At 43.0% G+C, this 22,917-nt stretch overlaps 1 protein-coding gene across 1 annotated transcript in view; it reads right to left on the bottom strand.

The window, feature by feature from the left end:
• Positions 1-21,654, bottom strand: part of LOC139405784 (ETS domain-containing transcription factor ERF-like) — a 47,425-nt gene extending 25,771 nt beyond the window's left edge. The window contains exon 1 of the mRNA XM_071148207.1: positions 21,641-21,654. The gene's annotated coding sequence lies outside the window, so the exon portion shown is untranslated. The remainder of the gene's footprint in view (positions 1-21,640) is intronic.
• Between the last annotated feature and the right edge of the window lie 1,263 nt (positions 21,655-22,917).

Here is a 22,917-nt window from a genome sequence, read left to right as displayed (position 1 = left end):
CATCTCTCCCTAGTTCTTTCACTCTTTTCTGCTCTTGACAGAGTGTGACAAGGGGTTAGTCGAAGGGCTCAGGTAGCTCGTTTACTTTAATTAGCGTTTCATCATCTGCAGAGCGGCACCCTACTCTTCAATACGTACTCTTTCATGCTGCTCCCGCTCTCATCCTGTTTTCTATCCTCTCCCTCCCTCTCCCTCCCTCCCTCCGCCCCCCCCTTTCTTATCTTCCATCTCCTGCTCACTCAAGCATACAGTAATATTTCAAGCACACATCTAGTACCCACTCTCTTCCTTCATCGCTCCTCTATCTCCTCTCCTTTGCTCTCTTTTCCTGTGTCCCCTCTCCATCATTCTCTCCTTCATCAACCTCCTTGATCACCTTGTTCTCTATCTGTCCTGGGTTTCCCCCCTTTCTCTCTCTATCTCACTCTTTCCCCCTCTCCTCCGTCCTCTCTCTGTGTCATAATGATGGTGATTAAGTACAGAATTACAAGGAGGGCCAAAGCAGTGAGTGCCCTGCCCCAAACATCAACACAGACCATTAATCTCTCTGCCACCACCTCCCAACTCTGTCTAACACACTCCCTCCTTCTGCCCCAGTCCTCTCTCTTTCTCTCCCTCTGTCTGTCTCCATTTGCTGGATCTTTTTTTTAAGTATGAGAGAGGGAAAGAGTGTTGTTTTTCAGAAAGAGAGTCGGACGGTAATGCACGGTGGTTAGTTGTTCATTTCTTTCTGTCTTCATCCGGATTGGCCTCCGCCGGTTTGGGCTAGCGGTTTGTTTGAAGTTCTTAGTCTTGTCTCACAACCTCGCTACCGCAGCTTTTGCAAAACGGAAACGGCGGGTTGAACTACCCCAGAACCCAGTAGACAGGTGCTTTTCCTCTTCATTCCCCCCCCAATCGCCTCCCGTCTCTTCGCCTTGATTCGATCGTTCATGTTTACCGAAAAGTAGCACTCTACAGATGAATAAGAAGGGAAATTTGAATAGCCTACATGTCTGAATGTTGAAACAACAAGCTCATAACATCAGTGAGCTATATCAATCATTTAACGGACACAAAAATAGTGGTAACATTTCGTTTTTGTGTGTGTGTTTGATTTATAAGCATGATGTTTGATAAGTATTCCACTGAAAAGTAATTAGTCAACGAATCATGTGCATTTTCACAATTTATGAATAAATGTTCCCCTTTTTGACAACCACGGAATTAATTGGACTATTATTATTATTGTTCATGTTATTATTAACATTATTATTGTTGCTATTATTATTAATAGTAGTAGTACTACAAATATTTCTTATTACTGTTATTATTATAGGCCAACCCCTCATTTATTTTCGTTCCTTGTCTGCCTAGGGATGGTTAAGCTCTTCAGTTATTCTATGTACAATATTACAAGCATAAATGTGTTTGCTTCTTGGTTATATTTTACTGGCCTCGATTACAATGACATGTACAATTCGTAATTCTATCGAAATAGCAGACTAGAAGAATGGTCATGGGAAGATCAAATTGGATACATTATAATTGGTAGTCTACAGAAACGCAAGTCCTAATCTTGGGAAATTGTTTCTTAAAACTTTCTTAATTGAAAGACGATTGAAAAATGCACCAGCTGAATATCCACATAAGACTGTACGTGATGCCATTGAACGTGACCATGTGCCTAATAAACAACCTCAAAGTAAAGTAGCCTACGGGAAGGGGAAGGGTGTGGTCTGAGACACGTGTAGGGGTTCTAGACACAGCGTGAAGTATGATGATAGTTTAAACTGTTTAAAACACTTACAGTGGTTACTGGATTTGCAGCCTTATGTGGTTGAGAACGTGATCAAACCCGCCATACCCGTGGGGAACCGAGAGGTGGGAGCTCCCATACAAATTAATAAAAGTAAGAGAGCGAAAGGAGAGATACGCTGTCCTCACAATTCACAATAAACTTACTAAAGAAGATTTACGCAGTCTTCTTTTGCTCCAGTTGAGACCCCCGGGGGAACTAGGACTGCAGTGCTATGAGATGGGAGTTGTAGTTTTAGGGTCATCTTGATTCAACCTGGACACTTTCTAATTGGAGGTGAGTGTGACTTCAGAAGATGGTAAAAATGACAAAATGTGTATTCATAACGTCAATAAATGATGAAAGCGTGAATAGTAAAAAAAACATGGAAACACAATCAATGTTGTGGAGAGCAGAAATTCCTAATATAATCACGATGTATAATACCCAGATCATCACTATCAAAATTAATCTAGTACCATTAATCATATTGATAATCCTATCATGGGAGACAAATCGTTAATTTTTACAATGCATATTCATTCATCATGTCAGCAAAGAAATGAAACCTCTCTCATAAGTAATTTTGATAGCTATAGGTGTGATAGCCTTTCCTTCTCTCAGTGCACTACAGACTATTCATTGACCAACTGGCTTCGTGTCTGGCTGTGAGTGTGGTGTAACTGAGTGTGTTTGTGTAAATGTGTGTTTGTGTAAATGTGTGTGTTAACCCTGTCCCTCAGAACTCCTGTGTGACTGTGTCTCCTCTCTGTACTGAGACCTCTCAGAACTCTTTGTTTTCAGTGAAATCAAAAGACCTTTACTACTCCTGCATCACACACACACACACACACACACACACACACAGCATGCCCGCCAGCCTGGCCCCCGTCGGCCCTCGCCTCTGTGCGTGTCAAATGGAATCTCCACCTCAGTGCGTGGTACACCTGCTGTGCCGGCGTATAATACGCTGCATACAGTGAGCCTCGATGACGGATTACTGAATTAGACCAATAATGACAACTGACACTTCTGTTACCGCTCCCTGAGCCACCGGAGAGAGCAGGAGAGAGAGGTAAATAAAGAGCAGAGAGGGAGAAATACACAGACTGAGAGGGAGAGACAGAGAGAGAGAAATAAATAAATAAACACACACACAGGGAAAGGGAATGAAAGACAGAATGAAACAGAGACAGAGCAAGTCACGAATGGATTTGGGATTCTATTTCTGTGTTGTTCAGTAAAATAAATACATTCTGGGTCGTTCCAGACTCCTCCTGCTGTCTCGCACTCACCCGTCCTCCCCCCAAACCTGCCTGCCATCTGTGGAGGATGAGGGTGAGGCAAGAGTTGTCCCATATTGCAGGGCTGGGGTCAATTACATTTGAATTCAGTCAGTTCAAATGAGATACAATGAAATCCAATTTATGAATTGAAAAGTGAGAGAGAGACAAAATGAAAAACTGATGATCCATTAAATGAATTTCAATACTTATTTTGAATTGACTGAATCCAGAAGAAATGGATCTAAACAGGGCCTGTCCTGTCTGAAAGCATGGGCTGTCATAACTCAGAATACCCCTTCAATAAAGCTCTAATGTGTTTAGAAATAGTTAATGAGTGCTCCAAGTATGCTTCCCCTCCAACCCCATAGTGTGCAGGATGCCAACCCCCCATAGCGGGATACAGACCTGGAGAATTTACAGAGGCAACTGAATGTGTGCTCAAGTCAATGTCCCTCTGGTTATTTTTCATGTATAAATCCTCATGGGATTAAAACCTTCACATAGCCTGTGAAACTGTGTGGGAACTACGCAGAGACAAGGAGAGATATAAAGAGATGTGCTGGTCTGAGAGAAAGGGAGATTACTCAACTGGGACAGAGAGAGAAAGAGAGAGAGAGAGAGAGAGAGGGAGGCAGCAGGAGAGAAACAGTGAAAGAGCTGGAAAGAGACAGCAAGGGAGCGAAGGAGCAAAAGGGGAGCACAGAGGAAGGAAGACAGAAAGATATATTGACAAAGCCTACATATACACATAAGTCACCCTGTGTGGCCTGCCTGCTCCCCGTATTTTATAGGAGCGCTCTGTACTGGCGGAACAAGATGACAGGCCAGTTCCTTCATCGGAAAAAAATGTCCCTCTCTCGCCCCCTCCCTCCCTATAACTCCTGTTTTCAGTCTATCCCCCTCGATATCATCCTGTCACCTCTCTCGCTTTTCTTCCCTCATCCCCTATTTTCCCCCAACACTCCATTTGATAGGTTTTCTATGTCCACCCCTCCAGTCATGTATCGCTTTTTATATTTATCTTTCCGTCACTCTCTTAATCCCTCTCGTTTGCTCTCCCTGTTCCCTATGCCTCCATTTCTCTTCCTCTCCTCCTGTCCAATTTCCCACTCTCTCCATTTCCCCTTCTCTTCCACATTAATTTCCTCCATCCTTGTCGTATTATTCATCCCTCTATCCATACTTTTCTACTACGTCTCTCTCTCTCTCCCCCCCTCCCGCCACATCATTAGTCTAACCTTTTCACTTCTGCTCTTTATCTATCTCCCTAAATAAAATTCAATTCAAGGGGCTTTATTGGCATGGGAAACATATGTTAACATTGCCAAAGCAAGTGAAGTAGATAATATACAAAAGCGAAATAAACAATTAAAAATGAACAGTAAGCATTACACTCACAGACGTTCCAAAAGAATAAAGACATTGTTGTGTTGTCATGTTGCGTTGATACCATTGCTGTGTTGTCATGTTTTTCTGCCTTGTTATGTTGTCGTCTTAGGTCTCTCTTTATGTAGTGTTCTGTCTATCTTGTTGTGATGTGTGTTTTGTCCTATATTGTATTTATTTTGTTTATTTTGTTTATTCTTTTTTTATCCGAGGCCCCCGTCCCTGCAGGAGGCCTTTTGCCTTTTGGTAGGCCGTCATTGTAAATAAGAGTTTGTTCTTAACCGACTTGCCTAGTTAAATAAAGGTTAAATAAAAATTTTATAAATAAAAAGTACAAATGTTATTATTATGTATATATACAGTGTAACAATTTACAAATGGTTAAAGTACACAAGGGAAAATAAATAAGCAAAAAAGTATTTAGTCAGCCACCAATTGTGCAAGTTCTCCCACTTAAAAAAGATGAGAGGCCTGTAATTTTCATCATAGGTACACTTCAACTATGACAGACAAAATGAGGAAAAAAATCCAGAAAATCACATTGTAGGATTTTTAATTAATTTATTTGCAAATTATGGTGGAAAGTAAGTATTTGGTCACCTACAAACAAGCAAGATTTCTGGCTCTCACAGACCTGTAACTTCTTAAAGAGGCTCCTCTGTCCTCCACTCATTACCTGTATTAAAGGCACCTGTTTTAACTTGTTATCAGTATAAAAGACACCTGTCCACAACCTCAAACAGTCACACTCCAAACTCCACTATGGCCAAGACCAAAGAGCTGTCAAAGGATACCAGAAACAAAATTGTAGACCTGCACCAGGCTGGGAAGACTGAATCTGCAATAGGTAAGCTGCTTGGTTTGAAGAAATCAACTGTGGGAGCAATTATTAGGAAATGGAAGACATACAAGACCACTGATAATCTCCCTCGATCTGGGACTCCACGCAAGATTTCACCCCGTGGGGTCAAAATGATCACAAGCAAAAATCCCAGAACCACACGGGGGGACCTAGTGAATTACCTGCAGAGAGCTGGGACCAAAGTAACAAAGCCTACTTTTTTGCCCCACTGTATGTTGAAGAGGGTGGGGCTTAAGCTGCATCCCTGTCTCACCCCACGGACCAGTGGGAAGAAATGTGTGTCTTTTGCCTATTTTAACTGCACACTTGTTGTTTGTGTACATGGATTTTATAATGTTGTATGTCTTTCCCCCAACACCTACTATTAATTTGTATAGCAGACCCTCATGCTAAATAGAGTTGAAGGCTTTTTTGAAATCAACAAAGCATGAGAAGACTTTGCCTTTGTTTTTTGTTTTTTTTGTTTGTCAATTGGGGTGTGCAGGGAGAATACGTGGTCTGTCGAACGATAATTTGGTAAAAAGCCAATTTGACATTTGCTCAGTACATTGTTTTCACTGAGGAAATGTACGAGTCTGCTGCTAATGATAATGCAGCAAGGTTGCTGTTGACGCATATCCCACGGTAGTTATTGGGGTCAAATTTGTCTCCACTTTTGTGGATTGGGGTGATCAGTCCTTGGTTCCAAATATTGGGGAAGAGGATGATGTTAAAGAGTTTAAGTTTAGCCAAATGGAATTTGTTGTCTGTATATTTGATAATTTCATTGAGGATACCATCAACACCACATGCCTTTTTAGGTTCAAGCGTTTTTATTTTGTCCTGTAGTTCATTCAAGGTAATTGGTCAGTGTGTTCTGGTAGTCTTTAATAGTTGATTCTAAGATTTCTATTTGATCATGTATATATTTTTGCTGATGGTTCTTTGTTATAGATCTCCATTTTGGATAGATATTTATTTGTGTTGTTGTTTGGTTTAGTGTAAAGTAGTCTACAGTACTACTGCCAAGAGATGAGCTATAGGAGTCCCCTCGAAGCCTACCATTGACTATGTACGTACCCAACGTGCGACAGAGCTGCAGGAGTTGTGACACGTTTTTGTTGGTTATGTTGTCATAGTTGTGCCTAGGGGGGCATATGGGGGAGGGAATGCTGTCACCTCCAGGCAAGTGTTTGTCCCCCTGTGTGCTGAGGGTGTCAGGTTCTTGTCCGGTTCTGGCGTGTAGGTCACCACAGACTAGTACATGTCCCTGGGCCTGGAAATTATTGACTTCCCTATCCAGGATGGAGAGGCTGTCTTCATTAAAGTATGGAGATTCTAGTGGGGGGATATAGGTAGCACACAGGAGGACATCTTTCTCTGTTAAGATCATTTCCTTTTGAATTTCTGGCCAAATGTAAATTGTTCCTGTTTTGATACTCCATTAAATGTAAGTTAGGTCTGCTCTATACCAAATTAACATACTCCCTGAGTCCCTTTGCTGTTTCACACCTGGTAGTTTGGTGGATTGGATTACCAGCTCTCTGTAACCTAGAGGGCAACCAGTGGGTCAGTCTCCTCTATACCAGGTTTCTTGCAGAATGACAATGTCTGTATTTCCGATTACTTTGATGAAGTCCAGGTTCCTGCTCTTTAAGCCAAAGGCAGATGCCCTCAGGCCTGGGATATTCCAGCATGAGATAGTGAAGGCTTTGTGTTCCATAAAGTGTCCAATTGGTTGGGGTGGGGATGTGGCTGGTGGTGTTGTGGTGTGGATGTAGGTCCTCTCGGCATGTGTTCTCTAGGTCCAGGGGGGGTCTAGGTCCATTGTCTCGCTGGTCTGTTGATCTGTTGCTCCTGTGTGAAGTGTTGGGGCTGCGTTTGAGAGCGATGTCCTTTAGAGTCCGGGCGAAGGTGGGCACTGCTGCCTTGTATAGGTGGACCTGGTCATAGAGGCTGTTCAAGTCCAGGGTGGAGTGGTGGGCCAGGTAAACATTTGGTTTTGAGGCACAGTCACAGGAAATTATTGCGTTTACCCCCGCTGTATGGTAGCAGGGTGGAAGTTTTTTCATGGTAGCAGGGTGGAGACCACTTTTTCAATCACTCCCTTCAGTGCTGTGGCCACCCTTTCCTGCTGTGTTCTCATGTCATTTGTGCCTATGTGTATTATTATGTGGCTAGGTGAACCTAGTTGGTCCTCAGACAGAAGGTCTAGGGAGCGCTGGGTGTTTGGACACCAAAGTTTAGACACACTGCTTTTGGGAAAAAGTTTATTTTCTTCTATATATTTCCCATTTGAGTCCATAAGGAGTACAATCTGTGTCTTGTGTATGTCCTCAGTGGGTGTGGGGGGGGGGGGGGGTTGTCAGGAGGGCTATCAGGGTGGCTGACAGAGGGGTGCTCAGAGGGAGTGAGATCCCCTGGGCTTGGGGTTCTTCATTTGTCTGTTCTGTTGTGATCTCGACGCTATGGTCAGGGTCTGGTGTGGACTGTTCTGCTGTGGTGTCGAGACTTTTGTTGGGAGCTGAGTTGTGTGGTTCTGCTGGCTTCTCTGCCAGGGTGGCCACCTCTCTAGTGGATTGTTCTCTGTCACACGCCATCCCCCTCACCCTCCCCTCAAGCAGTCTGATCCTATCCTCTATAGTGCTCTGTTCTTCTCCTGCTCTTGCTTCTTATATTGTTGAAGTTGTCTCACCACAGTCCAGAGTGCAGATATGTCTCTCTCTACCTCCAGCTCTCCGGGTCTGGTTAAGGGGGTGTTGTTGTGCTGGATTGTTGTCCGAGTCTGTGCTGACTGAAGTGTAATCACTTCCTGTTCCAGCTCCACCTGCCTTACCTCCAGCTGGGTAAATGTATCCTTCCTTTCAATGAGGGGGTAGTACTCTGAGCTGGGAGGTTGACTTTCCACTTGGGGTTGCTCGTCTGCGGGGTTATATAATGAAGAGGTCTGTTAAGACCCGCTCAGGGCGGGGGTATCTATCTCAAGGGAGAGCTTCTCCTGCTGGGATACTTCTTTGATTAGGTGAAAGTCCAACTGAAACTGTTTGGGGTTGCCCTGTAGCAATACTGTTCCAGACTTATAGAGATTTATATTAGCTGACTCAGAGTCCTCGTTGTCTAGTATCCTGAGTTTCCACCCCTCGTTAACCCCCCTTCCTTTTAACAGAGGGGTAGTGTGCTAATATAGCTCTGTGCCATGCCAGGGGATGGTTTGTGTGGAAGATGAGGTTGCTGATGTTCCCATTTTTATAATAGTCAGCAAAAAGTGTCTCTTGATTATCCATACGAAGCTTAATTTTGTGATCTCTTCTTGCCTTATCATTATTTACATACACAGGGTAGTGTATATTTATTACCTCTGAACAGTGGTAGGCAGCTTCTGAGGCCTCTCCATTTGGTTGGAGTAGACTGTGCGACTCTCCTGCCATTGTTGGGCTAAAGGGCTTTGACACCTCAGTGCTAATTAGTGTTGTATCAAGCTTGGCAGCCTTGGGCCTCCTGGGTGGCGCAGTGGTTAAGGGCGCTGTACTGTGCCACCAGAGACTCTGGGTTCGCGCCCAGGCTCTGTCTAAACCGGCCGCGACCGGGAGGTCCGTGGGGCAACGCACAATTGGCCTAGCGTTGTTAGGGAGGGTTTGGCTGGTTGCCAGGTGCATGGTGTTTCTTCCGGGTTGGATGCTCGCTGTGATAAGTGTGGCTTGGTTGGGTTGTGTATCGGAGGACGCATGACTATCAACCTTCATCTCTCCCAAGCCTGTGAGTTGTAGCGATGAGACAAGATAGTAGCTACTAAACAATTGGATACCACGAAATTGGGGAGAAAAAGGAATAAAAATAATAATTTTACATTCAGTCCTTGGCTTTTGAAAATAAATAATAGCTTCAGACTAAACATTACTCACTTAGTAATGAACAGCTTCTGAGGCCTCTCCATTTGGTTGGAGTGCGACTCTCCTGCATTGTTGAGCTTAAAGGGCTTTGGGCCTCAGAAGCTGTTCACTGTTCATTGGATGGTAATTTTCAGTTTTCCAGAGCATTTGCTGTATAGCGTTGGAATAATAGCCTTTCAAGTTTATATAACTCTAAAACTATCATTTTTAAAGAAATGCAGGAGCTCATCTGATTATGATCTCTCTCTCATCCTTTCTTTTTTCCATTCAGTCACTGCTGTCAATCTTCAGAATGTATTTTGTTTCGTTGTAGGTATTTTCATTTCATTTTTTGTCCATTTGCTGCTTTACACCTCTCGCTCTCTCTAAACCCCTCCCTCTCTAAACCCCTCCCTCTCTCATCTGCAGCCCAAACAGAGAGCCCCAAGTGTCGGAATCAATTAGGAGTGAGCGCCGTCACCGCCGCTCTTTCACGAAGGTAAATATTAAACTGCACGGAGCGCCGGGGAGGAAGAGAGGGAGAAAGAGGGGAGAGGGAGCCCTCCGTCCCTAATCCACCGCATCGATCAGCCGGGGATGAGGGTAATATATTATTTTGACAAGATACGATCCTCCGACGCGCACCGCTATCCCCGGCGATCGATTTCTTTTCTCTCCTTTTTTCCCCTATTTTTCCCCCCTCGGCAAGAGGGACAGTGTGTTGTTGAGAGTCCCTGCATGTACATGTGCGCCCAAGTGTGGATGGGTGACAATGGGAACAACATTAGGAAATGTGGGGAGGTTAGTGGCTGGTTTCTCCTTATAAACCTTTATTGAGACGTGGTCTGCATCTATTTACAATAACAACAAATATATATAATGGAATAGTTTAAACGGGAACGAGTGAAAAAGGCTAGTTTCCATATGGGCAAGTTAACGGGAACATAAACTGAGATTCTACAAAAAAATACCTGCCAACTTCCTCCGAGCACCCTGTCGTTTTAGTTAAATTCTATAAAACAAAAACACGTCTGAAATTATTTACACCACGCGGGTATTTACAGTACATCCTAACCTACGCCGGGGTTACAGTTAGTCAATTGGGCAAAGCTGACCTATTGTAAAGTTAAGTGTCCTCCCCCTATATTCCCCTCTGCTCCCACGCCTCCCCTCTATATCGCTTTGTAAACTGTGTCTAAATGCTAAATTCCTGGATCAATTTTTTTCATTCAACCTCTCCCCATCCCCTCGCTCCCTCTGCCCCTGCTTCTGTCCCCTGAAATTATGTGAAGTACTGTGTCCTCGTGTTGTGATGTGGTGTGTGTGTGTGTGTGAGCGTGTGTGTGTGAGCGCACGTACGTGTATGTGCGTTTGTCAGGCCAAACTAAGATTCAGAAACTCACAATGTAAAGATGGAAAATAATGTCTGGACAACAAATCAACTGCTTTTTGGCTCAACATTATATTCATGTCATGGAGACCATATGTAATAAATCAACCTATGAGACACAATACAACAGGAGGTCCAAAAGAGTAAAGACAGAACCCTATACAACAGAATGGTGCCATATAGTGAAGGTTGTACAGTCCCAATGTAAAGAAGAGTGCATCAGAGTACACATGTATCTGTTTTCCTAAATAGAACCAGCTGCAGCCTATATGGCCACAGTGCTTTCATTTCCCATGCATGGTCTCTGTTGCCTATATGTCCCTCAGTCAGATCTCCTCATGTATAGTCACTGTCTGCCAACACACACAACACAACAACCAGTATGGACCACCTCCACCCCACAACTCTCTTTCCCTCTCCCTCACTCTCACTTTTCCTCTTTCTGTTTCTCTTTTGTTCTGTCCTCTATCCCTCTTTTTATTGTGCCATTTTCTGCCACTTTGGTCCAAGAAAAGGAGGCCGTAATGCAATCTCTCCCCTTCTCCGCCCCCTGCTGTGAGGGAGAGTAGCTTGGCCTGTGTGCTGGCCCAGGGAGAAGGGGGCCAGGGAGAAGGGGGAGAGACAGGGTCAAGGTGAGCTCTAATACACTATTGATCCAACCCAATTGAAAACCTGATGGAAATTTTACCCCCCTCTCTCTGTTTTTCTCCCCTCTCTCATGCTCTTCCTCTGCTCTCTCACTCTCTTCCTCTCCCTCTGTCTCTATTTCTCTCCCGCCCTTCTCTTTCTCTTATGTCTTTTTTTCTTCCTGTGTGTATCCTCTTCTGTGTCCTTGTCTTCCTCTTTTTGGTGTCTCCATCCCTGTTTCTCTTGGCTTAATGTCTCTTTCAGCCACTGACGGCGCTCTCTTGTTGTCTCTCTATCGCTTGCTCTCTTTCACTATCTACGGCTCTCTAACTCCACCCCCTCTCCATCCATCCCTCTCTCTTTCTCTCTCTCCTCTCTTTGGCTCCATGCTTTTCAAACCATGTCTCTGATCATTTCCTCTTCTTTTGTCTCCTTTCTGTATCTCCCTGGATTCCTCTGACCTTTCCTCTCTTTCCCTGTATATCCTTTCCTATTTATCTCTCCCTCTTCCTCCCTCGTTCTCTCTCATCCTCACTCCCTCTTTCACTCTGTGTCAGATGCTCCGTTTCAGTCTAGACTAGTGCATATTGATTCCTACGGCTGCTGCATGCAGTGTACAGGTTAGGGAGACCTCGTCTACAGTGTATTAAACGCCACAAATGGTTTGGAGACAGGGCTGGGGACACGCCTCCCCTGCAAGAGCCAGTCAATACAACCTCCCTCTGTCAACACAGGCCAAATGTAATGCTCTCTCTATCTGGGGTATCCAGTGGTGTGTATTCATGGATGCCAAGGGAAGCCAGCCTTCCCCAAAAAAGAAAAACAACATACTATCTTTCGTCTCTCTGTGTCTCATACATTTCCTTCAATTCGCAAGAGGCTGGATGTATCTCACCAGAGAAAGCATCTGAGCAAACAAAACAGCACTCCTCTGTCTCAGTATGTGTAGCATATCTATCGGATGCTGTCTGGTCAGAAAGAGTATGACATTGTAACAAGAAAGGGAAGCCAGTAAGCCTTGATAAAAAATATATAAAATATTAGCCATTCAGCTAAACTAAGTGAACTCAACTGTGAATGGTTCTGATGCACCAAAAAAAAACTGGCAAGGGTATTTGTATTTTATTTTTATTTAACCTTTATTTAACTAGGCAAGTCAGTTAAGCACAAATTCTTATTTACAATGACAGCCTACCCCGGCCGAACCTGGACGACGCTGGGCCAATTGTGCGCCACCCTATGGGACTCCCAATCACGGCCAGATGTAATACAGCCTGGATTCAGATCAAGTGACTGTAGTGACGCCTCTTGCACTGAGATGCAGTGCCTTAGACCGCATTGACAGAAAAAGTTTAATTGTTGCATCTCATTGTGTTGTTGTCCTCCGGTGGCCAGCTAGCTAGCTAGCTAAAACCGACCCTTTCCTAAATTAGCCATGGATGGAGATATGGATTTGGACTTGTGGTTTTACTTAAATTCTCTATACTGGCTAATGATTATAACGGCCATTCTGATCAACTATAAAATCATACATTGTACCCCTGGCCTGAGAGGATAGAAGTTCAACATGTAACTACATGTAGTTTGCTAATGTTAACTAGCTGGCCTGCCACATCGTAGCCCATGAAAGGAAGTTAGGCTAGCAAGCAAGTTTTTTAGCCAGGTAGCCTAGAGCAACAACAACTTAAAGCATATAACATTACTATATGACAGTCATAGACCGTTTAGGCAATATGAAACACACACACACACGATATTTAGCTTACGTTGATTGGACTAAATTGTTTCGGGAATCTTTTAGGTGCAACTGTATTAGACTAAGCATCAGTGATTTGAGGATGTTGAAATGTTGAAGTGTAAATGGTTCTGGAATAGTGGAGGCTCCTGTTTTCTTTGGGACCTGCAGTAACTCCACTGTTCTAAATCAATAGTTGTTCAGTAGTTCGAAAATGTCAGAAATATTAACTTGATTGACCCTGCTGTAGGTCATGTAACTGTTTGTTAAATGCAATATGCTTTGTGGACTTCACCGGACAGATGTTGCTCTCCGGTTTTGTAATGAAACAAATGTGCGGTTGAATTTATTCTGCCACTGTGTCTTCCTATTGTCTCGGCTATAGGTCTATAGTATATCACAGTGTCAAGGCATATGAACTAACAGATTATAGAACAAACAACACAATTATCACAAGGTTGTAAAATGACTTTTTTCTGGATTGGCTTCTCCAGTGATTTTACCCCACGCACTGCTACTGGGGGTATCATACATGGACTGGGTGGCCCATAGGATAGAATAGAATGTATACCCATAGAATGGGAATGAGAACCCTGTATATCTCAATGCACTGGCCATTCTGTGGAGCCCTAATGGTGTGTTACGGTTGTTTTAAGGATGGTAAATAATGGTACAACTTCATTTAAATCTCAAACATCATGCAACCCAATCCAATTAAAGCCAACAACTTTCTCATTAAGACTGTGAGTAACACAGATAGACACAAGGAGCCTGAGAGATAATGTGTGTGTGTGATTTATGTTCTGTTGTGTATGTGTCAGACGGGAGAGCTATCAGGACCACAATCTCCCAATAGACGCACCAATGCTACAGGGACGACGGGGCCCTCTGTCCACCCCAGCACCCGATACACATCTGGAACAACACAACCCAGAGAGCAGAGCACGACGGCTGGGGGCTGAGGGTGGAGAGGGGGAAGGAGAGGGGGAAAAGGGCCTACTTTTCATCTATATGCACCGGAGTTACCCTCCTCTCTGCTCTCCTCTTTCTCACCTTCAGTGGAAAGAGATTCCCCCTCCACCTCCTACATCACTGTATTAGATAGAAGACCGGGATTCAACATATGCAGAGTTTACCTTGAATGTGGACGCAGTGACATTGCCTTTACAACCTGCATTGAGGACAAAGGGTTGAATCCCGGCCTATGTTTACCGCCTGTTTACAAGGTCATAGTTTTGATTATAGCTGACTATTGAGAATAGAGCTGTATTATGTGGGGTGTGGTGGTTGCTTGGGTGAACTTGTTATGGTTGCTCCATCTGTGGAGGAGTACTGACTGATACTGCCAGTAAAGCTGCTTCCCCTTCCCACCTACCACCTCTAATTCTCCTCCCTCTGTGATTCCCCCTCCTCGCTAGGAAGGAATCAGTCTCACCTTAATTGCTGTTAAATCGGATTAATGACTGACCCAGGACATGTTGACTTAATAATCTCTCTCCTAGTAAATCTCCCCACTTCCCGTACATCACTTGTATACACTCGTCTTCATCCTCTCTCCCTCTGAGTCACTCTTACTGAGTCACCAATCTTACCCCACTCACCTGATCTCTCTCTGTCTGAGTCACCCATCTTACCCCACTCACCTCATCTCTCTCTTACTGAGTCACCCATCTTACCCCACTCACCTCATCTCCCTCTGTCTGAGTCACCCATCTTACCCCACTCACCTCATCTCTCTCTTACTGAGTCACCCATCTTACCCCACTCACCTCATCTCTCTCTTACTGAGTCACCCATCTTACCCCACTCACCTCATCTCTCTCTGTCTGAGTCACCCATCTTACCCCACCCACCTCATCTTTTCTCCAACACCCTTACCATTTATTTTACACTCTTTACAGTTCTTGCCCACTGCTTCTTCTTGACAGTCGTTGATGTTTTGCCAGTTGTTGATGTTTTGCCAGTTATGAGCTCTCTCTCCCTCTTTCCCTCTCTCCTTCTTTTTCCTTCTCTCTCACTGTCTGTCTTGCCTGCATGGCATGTTGGAGTGTGAGTGTGTGTGTTAGCACTCATCGATGTGGGCCTGTCATTGCCTCCTAAGTGCTTTGGCAATACTAGGGATCTGCTGTCATGCCAGTGCGACTAATCTCAATCGAATGACATTGAGCTCGTATTGAGACGGCGGGAAGGGACATGAGCGTGTGTCTGGATGCTCGGCCAAGCAGCTCCCTCAGTCACACACAGTAGCACAGTCTGGAAGTCAGTGTGTCTGGTGGATGGTCTGCTCTTTGTCTGTCGCTGTGTCTGTCTGTCTGTCTGTCTTTCTATCCGCGGTCTCTTGTTCTTTCCTCTCCAACCATCTGTCTTTCTATGCCATCTCTCAGTCTCTCTTACTGTATTCTCTCCACCATCAGTCCACCTGTGTCAATGTCTGGATAGAAAGAGCAGTATGCATTTCACGCATAAGGATTATCCATTAGAAAAGTCCACCAAAGCATTAACGTTTTTTTGACATCACTGTCAAAGCGATAATTATGACTCAGCGAAAGAAACCCCCTAAAGAAAATGAACTTGGGTTGAGCAATTTCATTAAGTCCTTTCAAAGAGCAGAAGGTTAATCAACTGAGGCCATGCTATAGTTCAGACATTCTTCTCAAGGGCGTGAGGACAGAGAAAGTGGGTCCATTTCTAAACCACTGACACTTTTTTTTTTTAAACGAAGAAAAGTCTCCGACTAGCTTTGTGTTCTAAAACTAATTTTCCTCTTTGTTGCTCGGTCTTATTGTTGGACTAACATCCTACTGCCTCAGAAATCTGCCAATCATACAAGGTTTGTTTTTCTTAACTGTACACGTTGGGGGACAGACATAGCTGTGAGATAATACCACTGTATGTTAACTAAGTTAACTAAGTTTACACAAGCTGCCAAAAATAAGGTCAAAACCATTACAACTTCTAAGTATACTCTTACTGTCCAGAATGAATCCAGGAAACATAATGAAAGAGCATGAATCGATTAACTTTATCTGTGTGAATATAATGTAGAAGTAGAGATGGCCATGTGGCTATGTCCACGTGGCTATGTCCACATAGCTATGTCCACATAGCTATGTCCACGTGGCTATGTCCACGTGGCTATGTCCATGTGGCTATGTCCATGTGGCTATGTCCCTCCACTTACAACTTCAACGCCCATTTGGCTGTAACCCATTTACTTTTCTATTTTCTCTCTCCCCCCCCCCTCTCTACATACCTCCCTCTCCGTCCTTCCCTCTCTCCCTCTCTGCCTCCCGCTTTCTCTCTGCCTCCCTCACTCGCTCTCTCCTCTTCCTCTCTTTCTCTCTGCCTCCCTCACTCGCTCTCTCCTCTTCCTCTCTTTCTCCAGTCAGGATTGAACATTTATCTCTGCGGTTCTCCTCTCCTTTGGCCCTAAACGCCATGTGGATGATAAGAGTCGCTGGGATTTGTCAAATTGTGTGCCATCGATTAACTGACCTTTCACTCCTGCGAGTCTCTCAGCCACTCCACTAACTGCAGACAGGCCAGATAGAGAGAGAGATAGATGGATACATCTCGCTGTTATTATTGTGTACAAGTTTGTAGTTACCAGGTGTGCCGGGGAGAGGGGACAGGCGTAGGGGGGCGAGGGGAAAGAGATGAGGGAAAGGGAGGGGGTAGAGGAGATGGGGACGGGGACGGGGGGGGGGGGGGGGGGGGTAGGAAGAGAGACACAGGGAGAGGGACTGAATAGTCCTTCAATTGTCCTATAGGTGCAGTATGTATGGGGATAACTGTATGCATTGAAGAGAGGTTATAGGTATTGTGAGCTTTGCTACCCATATTGCATTATACAATCAGGTCAAGAGAACTACGTTTTTTCTCTTATAACATACGAAACAAAATGGCTTCGATATCTTTGCTTTTATTCATTATTGAGCTTATCACTTTAGACAGACAGTGCTGATCAAAGCTCAAAGGGAATTGTGAAACCCATTCAGTATGAGGTGCAGTCACATTGGTTCAATTATAATGAGAAAATCATTTTACTTTCCCTTTTTGCGGTGCTTAGCTATAATGTTTTATTGACATGATAACAAGTATTGTCAATAGGTCTATTTTGGATTTTGGTCTTATTTATAGTTGAATAATAAACCAAAAATGTTAAACATAAAAAGCATGATTCCTTTCGGATAAACATTGGTAAATACATTCAGTTTGTGAGAGACAGTAGTCCTAACTGACAAGCTAGAAGGGATATTGTCATCAATGGAGCGGGCTGCCACCAACCTGGACTCCCGCGTCGCCCCGCCTCAGAGATGCACCTGAGGCCGAAGCCCGAACTCCAAACACCCCACTGAACTGGACCTCTTTGGACTGCGCTGGTTCCGGACGGAGAGACGAAGGAAGTCCCGCGTAGTGATGTTACACTAAAAAATGAATAGTTTCGTTCAATTTATTTGTGATTCAAGCCATTTAAATATGTATTTAATTTAATAAACGAGTTAAGGTTAATTCCGTATGTAGCCTATTGTTGGCCCTATAACCACGTCAAACACAAACACCACGTCGTGTTGGCTATGAATTTGCCTCATCATGGCCTAGTGCTTCCCCAAAAGAGAAGACACTCTTGGGGAAGAAATAATCAAACACATGACAAGTGGAAGATATTCGTGCTTTCTTCCAGTTGAATAGAACCGTCCCTGGGACTTGAGTTGTGTCCGGGAGGGCCACTTCAGCCTCTACATCACAGAAGAGCACAATGACAGGTGGAACCACTCTACCCATCCGATCAATCACCTTATTTACTCTTGACTGTCATGGCGAGAGGAGAGGAGACGGGTGGACTGGTGAGATGAAACAGGGGTAGCCTACTGGCTCAGGCAACGAGTATTCCCTGGAATTGAATGCCGCGCATCATCACTGAAGTGGGCCTCCTAGCGTCTCATACACTATCGATAGGGCGCTTGCCTTCCTCGACTCTGTATTGACCGCACTAACTAGCTGCACTTCGATCATACCAAATTAGCTTCCAGATGCAAGACATTAAGGATAATAACGTTTTCAGAAATCAAACCACACGGCGCTCATTTCCAAGTAGGCCTAGGCGTTTTACCCCAAATATTTCATGGTGCTATTAGCATTAGAAAGTTGATTGTGGTTGAGAAGCAACATTCAACTACGAGGCATTCATAACACTGGTACCGAGCCTGAACTAAATGAGAAGGTGAATAGCGGTGCTATTCATGGGCAAATGGTTGACCTTCTAAATTTGCTTTAATTCTACAAATGCATTTCCTGAATTTAAATATATTATCCTTCCTCTGTGTGTATCCAAAGGTTCATATATGTGAAATTATTGATATGGCTCCTCGATGTAAGGTGTAACGGTGCGTATGGGAACATTATCAAGAGATTATCCAGGAAAATTCTACATTTAGAAGTGGAGAAATGTCAGATTATGCATTTTCCTCAGTGGATTGATTAACATGACGATATTGACCTCAACAGGTCACTTTAAAGCCAGGCAACACGGCAGCTCGATATCACAGACTTTTTGGACACCTGCATGAGCAGCCATTTTGTAGGCGACATACTTTAAATTGATCATTGAATAATTATAATATATTTAAAATGTAATCGTTCATTTTGGAGTTCCTTGTCGACATATTATATTGTTGTATGCCTTTGTTGTATGCCTTTATTTTAGTTTTGTACCAGAAAGTCATGGGATTAGAATTGATTATTTTGTAAGATACCGTTTTAACGTTGTAACAATTACATCTGTCATTATTGCAATATATTAAAAGGGAACAATACTAATAATACTACTAGCCTACTACTACTACTACTACTACTAATAATAATAATAATAATAACAATAATATAGCCTACGTGTTTGCCAAAACGGCACACAAATAGGCCTACCAAAATGTGAGAAATTGTTGTTATTATTATTAACTTATTTAATCGATTCGAATTAAGTTAGAAACAACTTAAACTAAAATAACCGATAGCTTATAACAAATGTAGCCTAATTGGACAGGCGAAGAACTTCAAGCCCAAACTCAAGATGAGGGGGAGGGAGGGCAGGGTGAGGGATGTGAGGAGAGATTTCCCCAAATGCCATTTAATGTCGGAAATATTTCCACCAAATATTGACAAGAGAAAGATCGAGGCAACCGGGAAGAGGCGGCACAAACCGCGGATATAATTAAATGAATGGTCAGTTTGGAGATGAGAGAAAACGAGGTTTGACACTTCCACCTAAACACTGCAAAAATTAAACCAAGACAAAAAAATATATAGAAAGAATGTAACTTTCTAAGTAAACAATATACATTGAATTCTAATATATTTTTCATTGAATGAGAGTGCAGGGAATTTTTGTTATTTTTTTACTTTCACAATTTCGGACATTTAGTCTATCAAAAATATATCCTTAACCAAGCTTTCTGCCTTCCTTTTATCATGGATACAAATCGACACTTAACTATTTCTGTACACTATTTTTCGTAATTGACGCTGAATTAAATTAAATGTATTATTATTAGGCTCTTATCATTATTCCATATGCACAGCATTGTCATTGTCGTCACCATTGTCACGTCTATATCATAGTAATAGCAATGCAAACCAATATACGATTAGAAGAGTAGGTCTATAGTCTATTAAAATTAAGACAACTTTAATTTAAGCCTTGAACTCAGCAACTCATAGTAGATGCTTGTGAGCAGTGGCAAAGTTGTGCAAAGTTAGATGATATATTGAATAATTGAACAGAGAAAAAATAAACATTCGGTCGGGTTAGGTGGACCTATTGATCTCTCTCTTAATCTGGAATAGTTACATGCATCTATTGATTTATAAACACTGTTTATCTAGAAATGTACTGGCACAAATAATTGATAAGGTACACCCACGGTGCCCATAAATATGCATCAACGTTTCACCGGGGTAAACAACTTTTTTGGGGGGGGGGGGGGGGGCAAATCAAGTCAAACAGAGGCTAGATTATTCCAAAAGATTTGAGAATTTTCTCTGCATCTATATCGCTGCCTAGGCTAAACACGAAAGCGCGCGCACACACACAACTCTCTCTCTCGCACACACTCACATCTGAATTATAAAAGCAAATAAACTCACGATACCACTTATTTAAACTGCGATTAAAATCACATAATCGATTGTATTCTAATAAAACGTGTTATTTTTTCCAAAAAATCAAGTGCACATCCAAATTTGCCTGGCCTATTTCCAACTGTATGGTGTCCCTATCACAACAAATAACAGCGTTGTAAACATGTCAAATCAAATTTTATTTGTCACATACACATGGTTAGCAGATGTTAATGCGAGTGTAGCGAAATGCTTGTGCTTCTAGTTCCGACAATGCAGTAATAAACAACGAGTAATCTAACCTAACAATTCCACAACAACTACCTTATACACACAAGTGTAAAGGGATAAAGAATATGTACATAAAGATATATGAATGAGTGATGGTACAGAACGGCATAGGCAAGATGCTGTAGAGTATAGAGTACAGTATATACATATGAGATGAGTAATGTAGGGTATGTAAACATAAAAGTGGCATAGTTTAAAGTGGCTAGTGATACATGTATTACATAAAGATGGCAAGATGCAGGAGATGGTATAGAGTACAGTATATACATATACATATGAGATGAGTAATGTAGGGTATGTAAACATAAAAGTGGCATAGTTTAAAGTGGCTAGTGATACATGTATTACATAAAGATGGCAAGATGCAGGAGATGGTATAGAGTACAGTATATACATATGAGATGAGTAATGTAGGGTATGTAAACAATATATTAAGTGGCATTATTTAAAGTGGCTAGTGATACATTTGTAGGGCTATTATCTAAAGCCTAAAACACAAACTTTAGGTCTGATTTTGGATACCCAACCGTTTTGTTACAATCATCCGCAAACTTCTACTCGCGCAATGATGAATGGGTCTGCCAAAATCACAGTTTCCCTGACATGTCATATGTATTTGCATCCTGGCTCACGAGAGCGTGAAAAAGATGACACAGATAAATGCAACTGCGGCCAAACATTACATACACTTTGTGAAGGTAAATTAGGCTGTGTCACTCATACAGACAGACACAGAGAGAGAGAGAGAGAGAGAGACGGAGACCAGGTTGCGCATAGCCGACATTAGACGCCTCTTGCTAGCCGTGTGAGTGCCTGTTTAATTGACTGATTGATACTGTGGTGTGGGGGTGAGGGTTAGACGTACAGCGTTAACAAATAGAGACACTTAACGGCTAATCCGGGCCAGCACAGACAGCTCTGCGCGGGAGACAACTTCCCCCTCCGCAAGACGGGAGAGCAGCAGTGGCCTCACATGCATGCTGGGCTGGTGAAGACGGGAGACTCAGAGGTGACTCCCCAAAATCTAGCCTATTTATGATTGTTCACTATTTCAGGTAGGCTACTATATCCATACTGGAAGCCAACTAGTAATTTTCAAAACTAAAATAAACAATGATATAGATAGTTAATCGAATCTAAAGTAGCATTGTGTTAAAAGCTCAGCCTAATAACAATAATAATCCCAATAATATTGGTTTGTTACAAAAAGTAAACTCATAAAAAAAAACACATCCAAAATCTAACAAACAAACAATCATATACTTTTTCTAAAACTAAAACATTTGACGGCCAAATATATGGCGTTATAGACGATGACATACCTCAAGTGTCTTTGCCCAGTAGTTCAGTATTCTTTCAACAGCCAAAGCGTGAGCAGTCTACCCAGGTGTGAGATCACTCTCCAGGCGTTTGTTCCAGTAGCGCACCGAGCCGGGGACCGTGGAAGCAGCACTACACTAACAACCTCGACCGAGGGAACTGACAGAGGGAGGGAGGGAGCGGAGGAGGTGTGCATCTCTCTGTGTGTAAGTAGTTAATTAGTAAATCCCCATTCGCTGTGCCTCGGGTCGGTTTGTTTTCCCCGGTCGACAAGCCGAGAGGAAAGAGAATTTGAAGTAGGATTCGACTCGTTTCCGCTCCTGTGTTTCGTATATGAGGTTTGTGTGTGTGTGTCTGTGCACGAGTTTTACTGTGTATATATATATATATATATGTGTGTGTGTTTTTCCTTTCACACTCTTCTTTTTAGTCGCGCCGCCACAAGAGGAGCCCCTCTATCTTACGTCCTCACTGGTTCATCACATATACCTCACCCTTGCTCTGTTTTAGTGCCATTTTCCAAAAATGTCAATTTACCGAAATCTATGTCCATTTTTTGTACTCAACAATGAAATTACGCGTCAATTAACAAAGTATTGTGTTATTTTGCACCGCTAACCCATTTCAGGACAGGCTTAACCCATTTTCGTCAATTCAGTCTATTCCACGTTGGTTCAACGCAATTTCCTTGAAATGACGTGGAAACAACCTTGATTCAACCAGTGTGTGCCCAGTGGGAAGACGTAGAATTAAGCCCCAAAATACACCATTGTGCACTCAAAGTGACACCGTCAAACATCGTCGTTATTCTATCCCTTCACATATTCGCTCCCCTCACTATCCTCACTATTCTTTCAGACTGAATCCTCACTATTCTTTCAGACTGAATCCTCACTATTCTTTCAGACTGGATCCTCACTATTCTTTCAGACTGAATCCTCACTACTCCTGGTTAGATTCCATGCCAGATGATGCCTAAAAACCCATAGGCCACCGCCACAGCCACTGACATTTCTAGAGGGAATTCATCATAATAGGTAAAAGAAACGGTGAAGATACAGTATCATTCACTTTCACAGTCAATGGCCATTTATTTCCTCTTGCCACACATCCAACATTCAATAAAGGGGTGTAGTTAAATGTCTGTATGGGACATAATTCCCTAAATATCACTGTATACACCACAATTACTAACATGAGGAAAAAGACACATAGGGCTGCAAAAGCAAGGCTGTAGCGCTATGCTATACCACACACACACACGTCAATGTACATCCTC

This window comes from Oncorhynchus clarkii, chromosome 3 (assembly GCF_045791955.1).
Source record: "Oncorhynchus clarkii lewisi isolate Uvic-CL-2024 chromosome 3, UVic_Ocla_1.0, whole genome shotgun sequence".
In the NCBI taxonomy this organism is placed as follows: domain Eukaryota; kingdom Metazoa; phylum Chordata; class Actinopteri; order Salmoniformes; family Salmonidae; genus Oncorhynchus; species Oncorhynchus clarkii.
The sequence above is the reverse complement of the archived record's forward strand: the minus strand, read 5'-3'. Positions and strand labels throughout refer to the sequence as shown.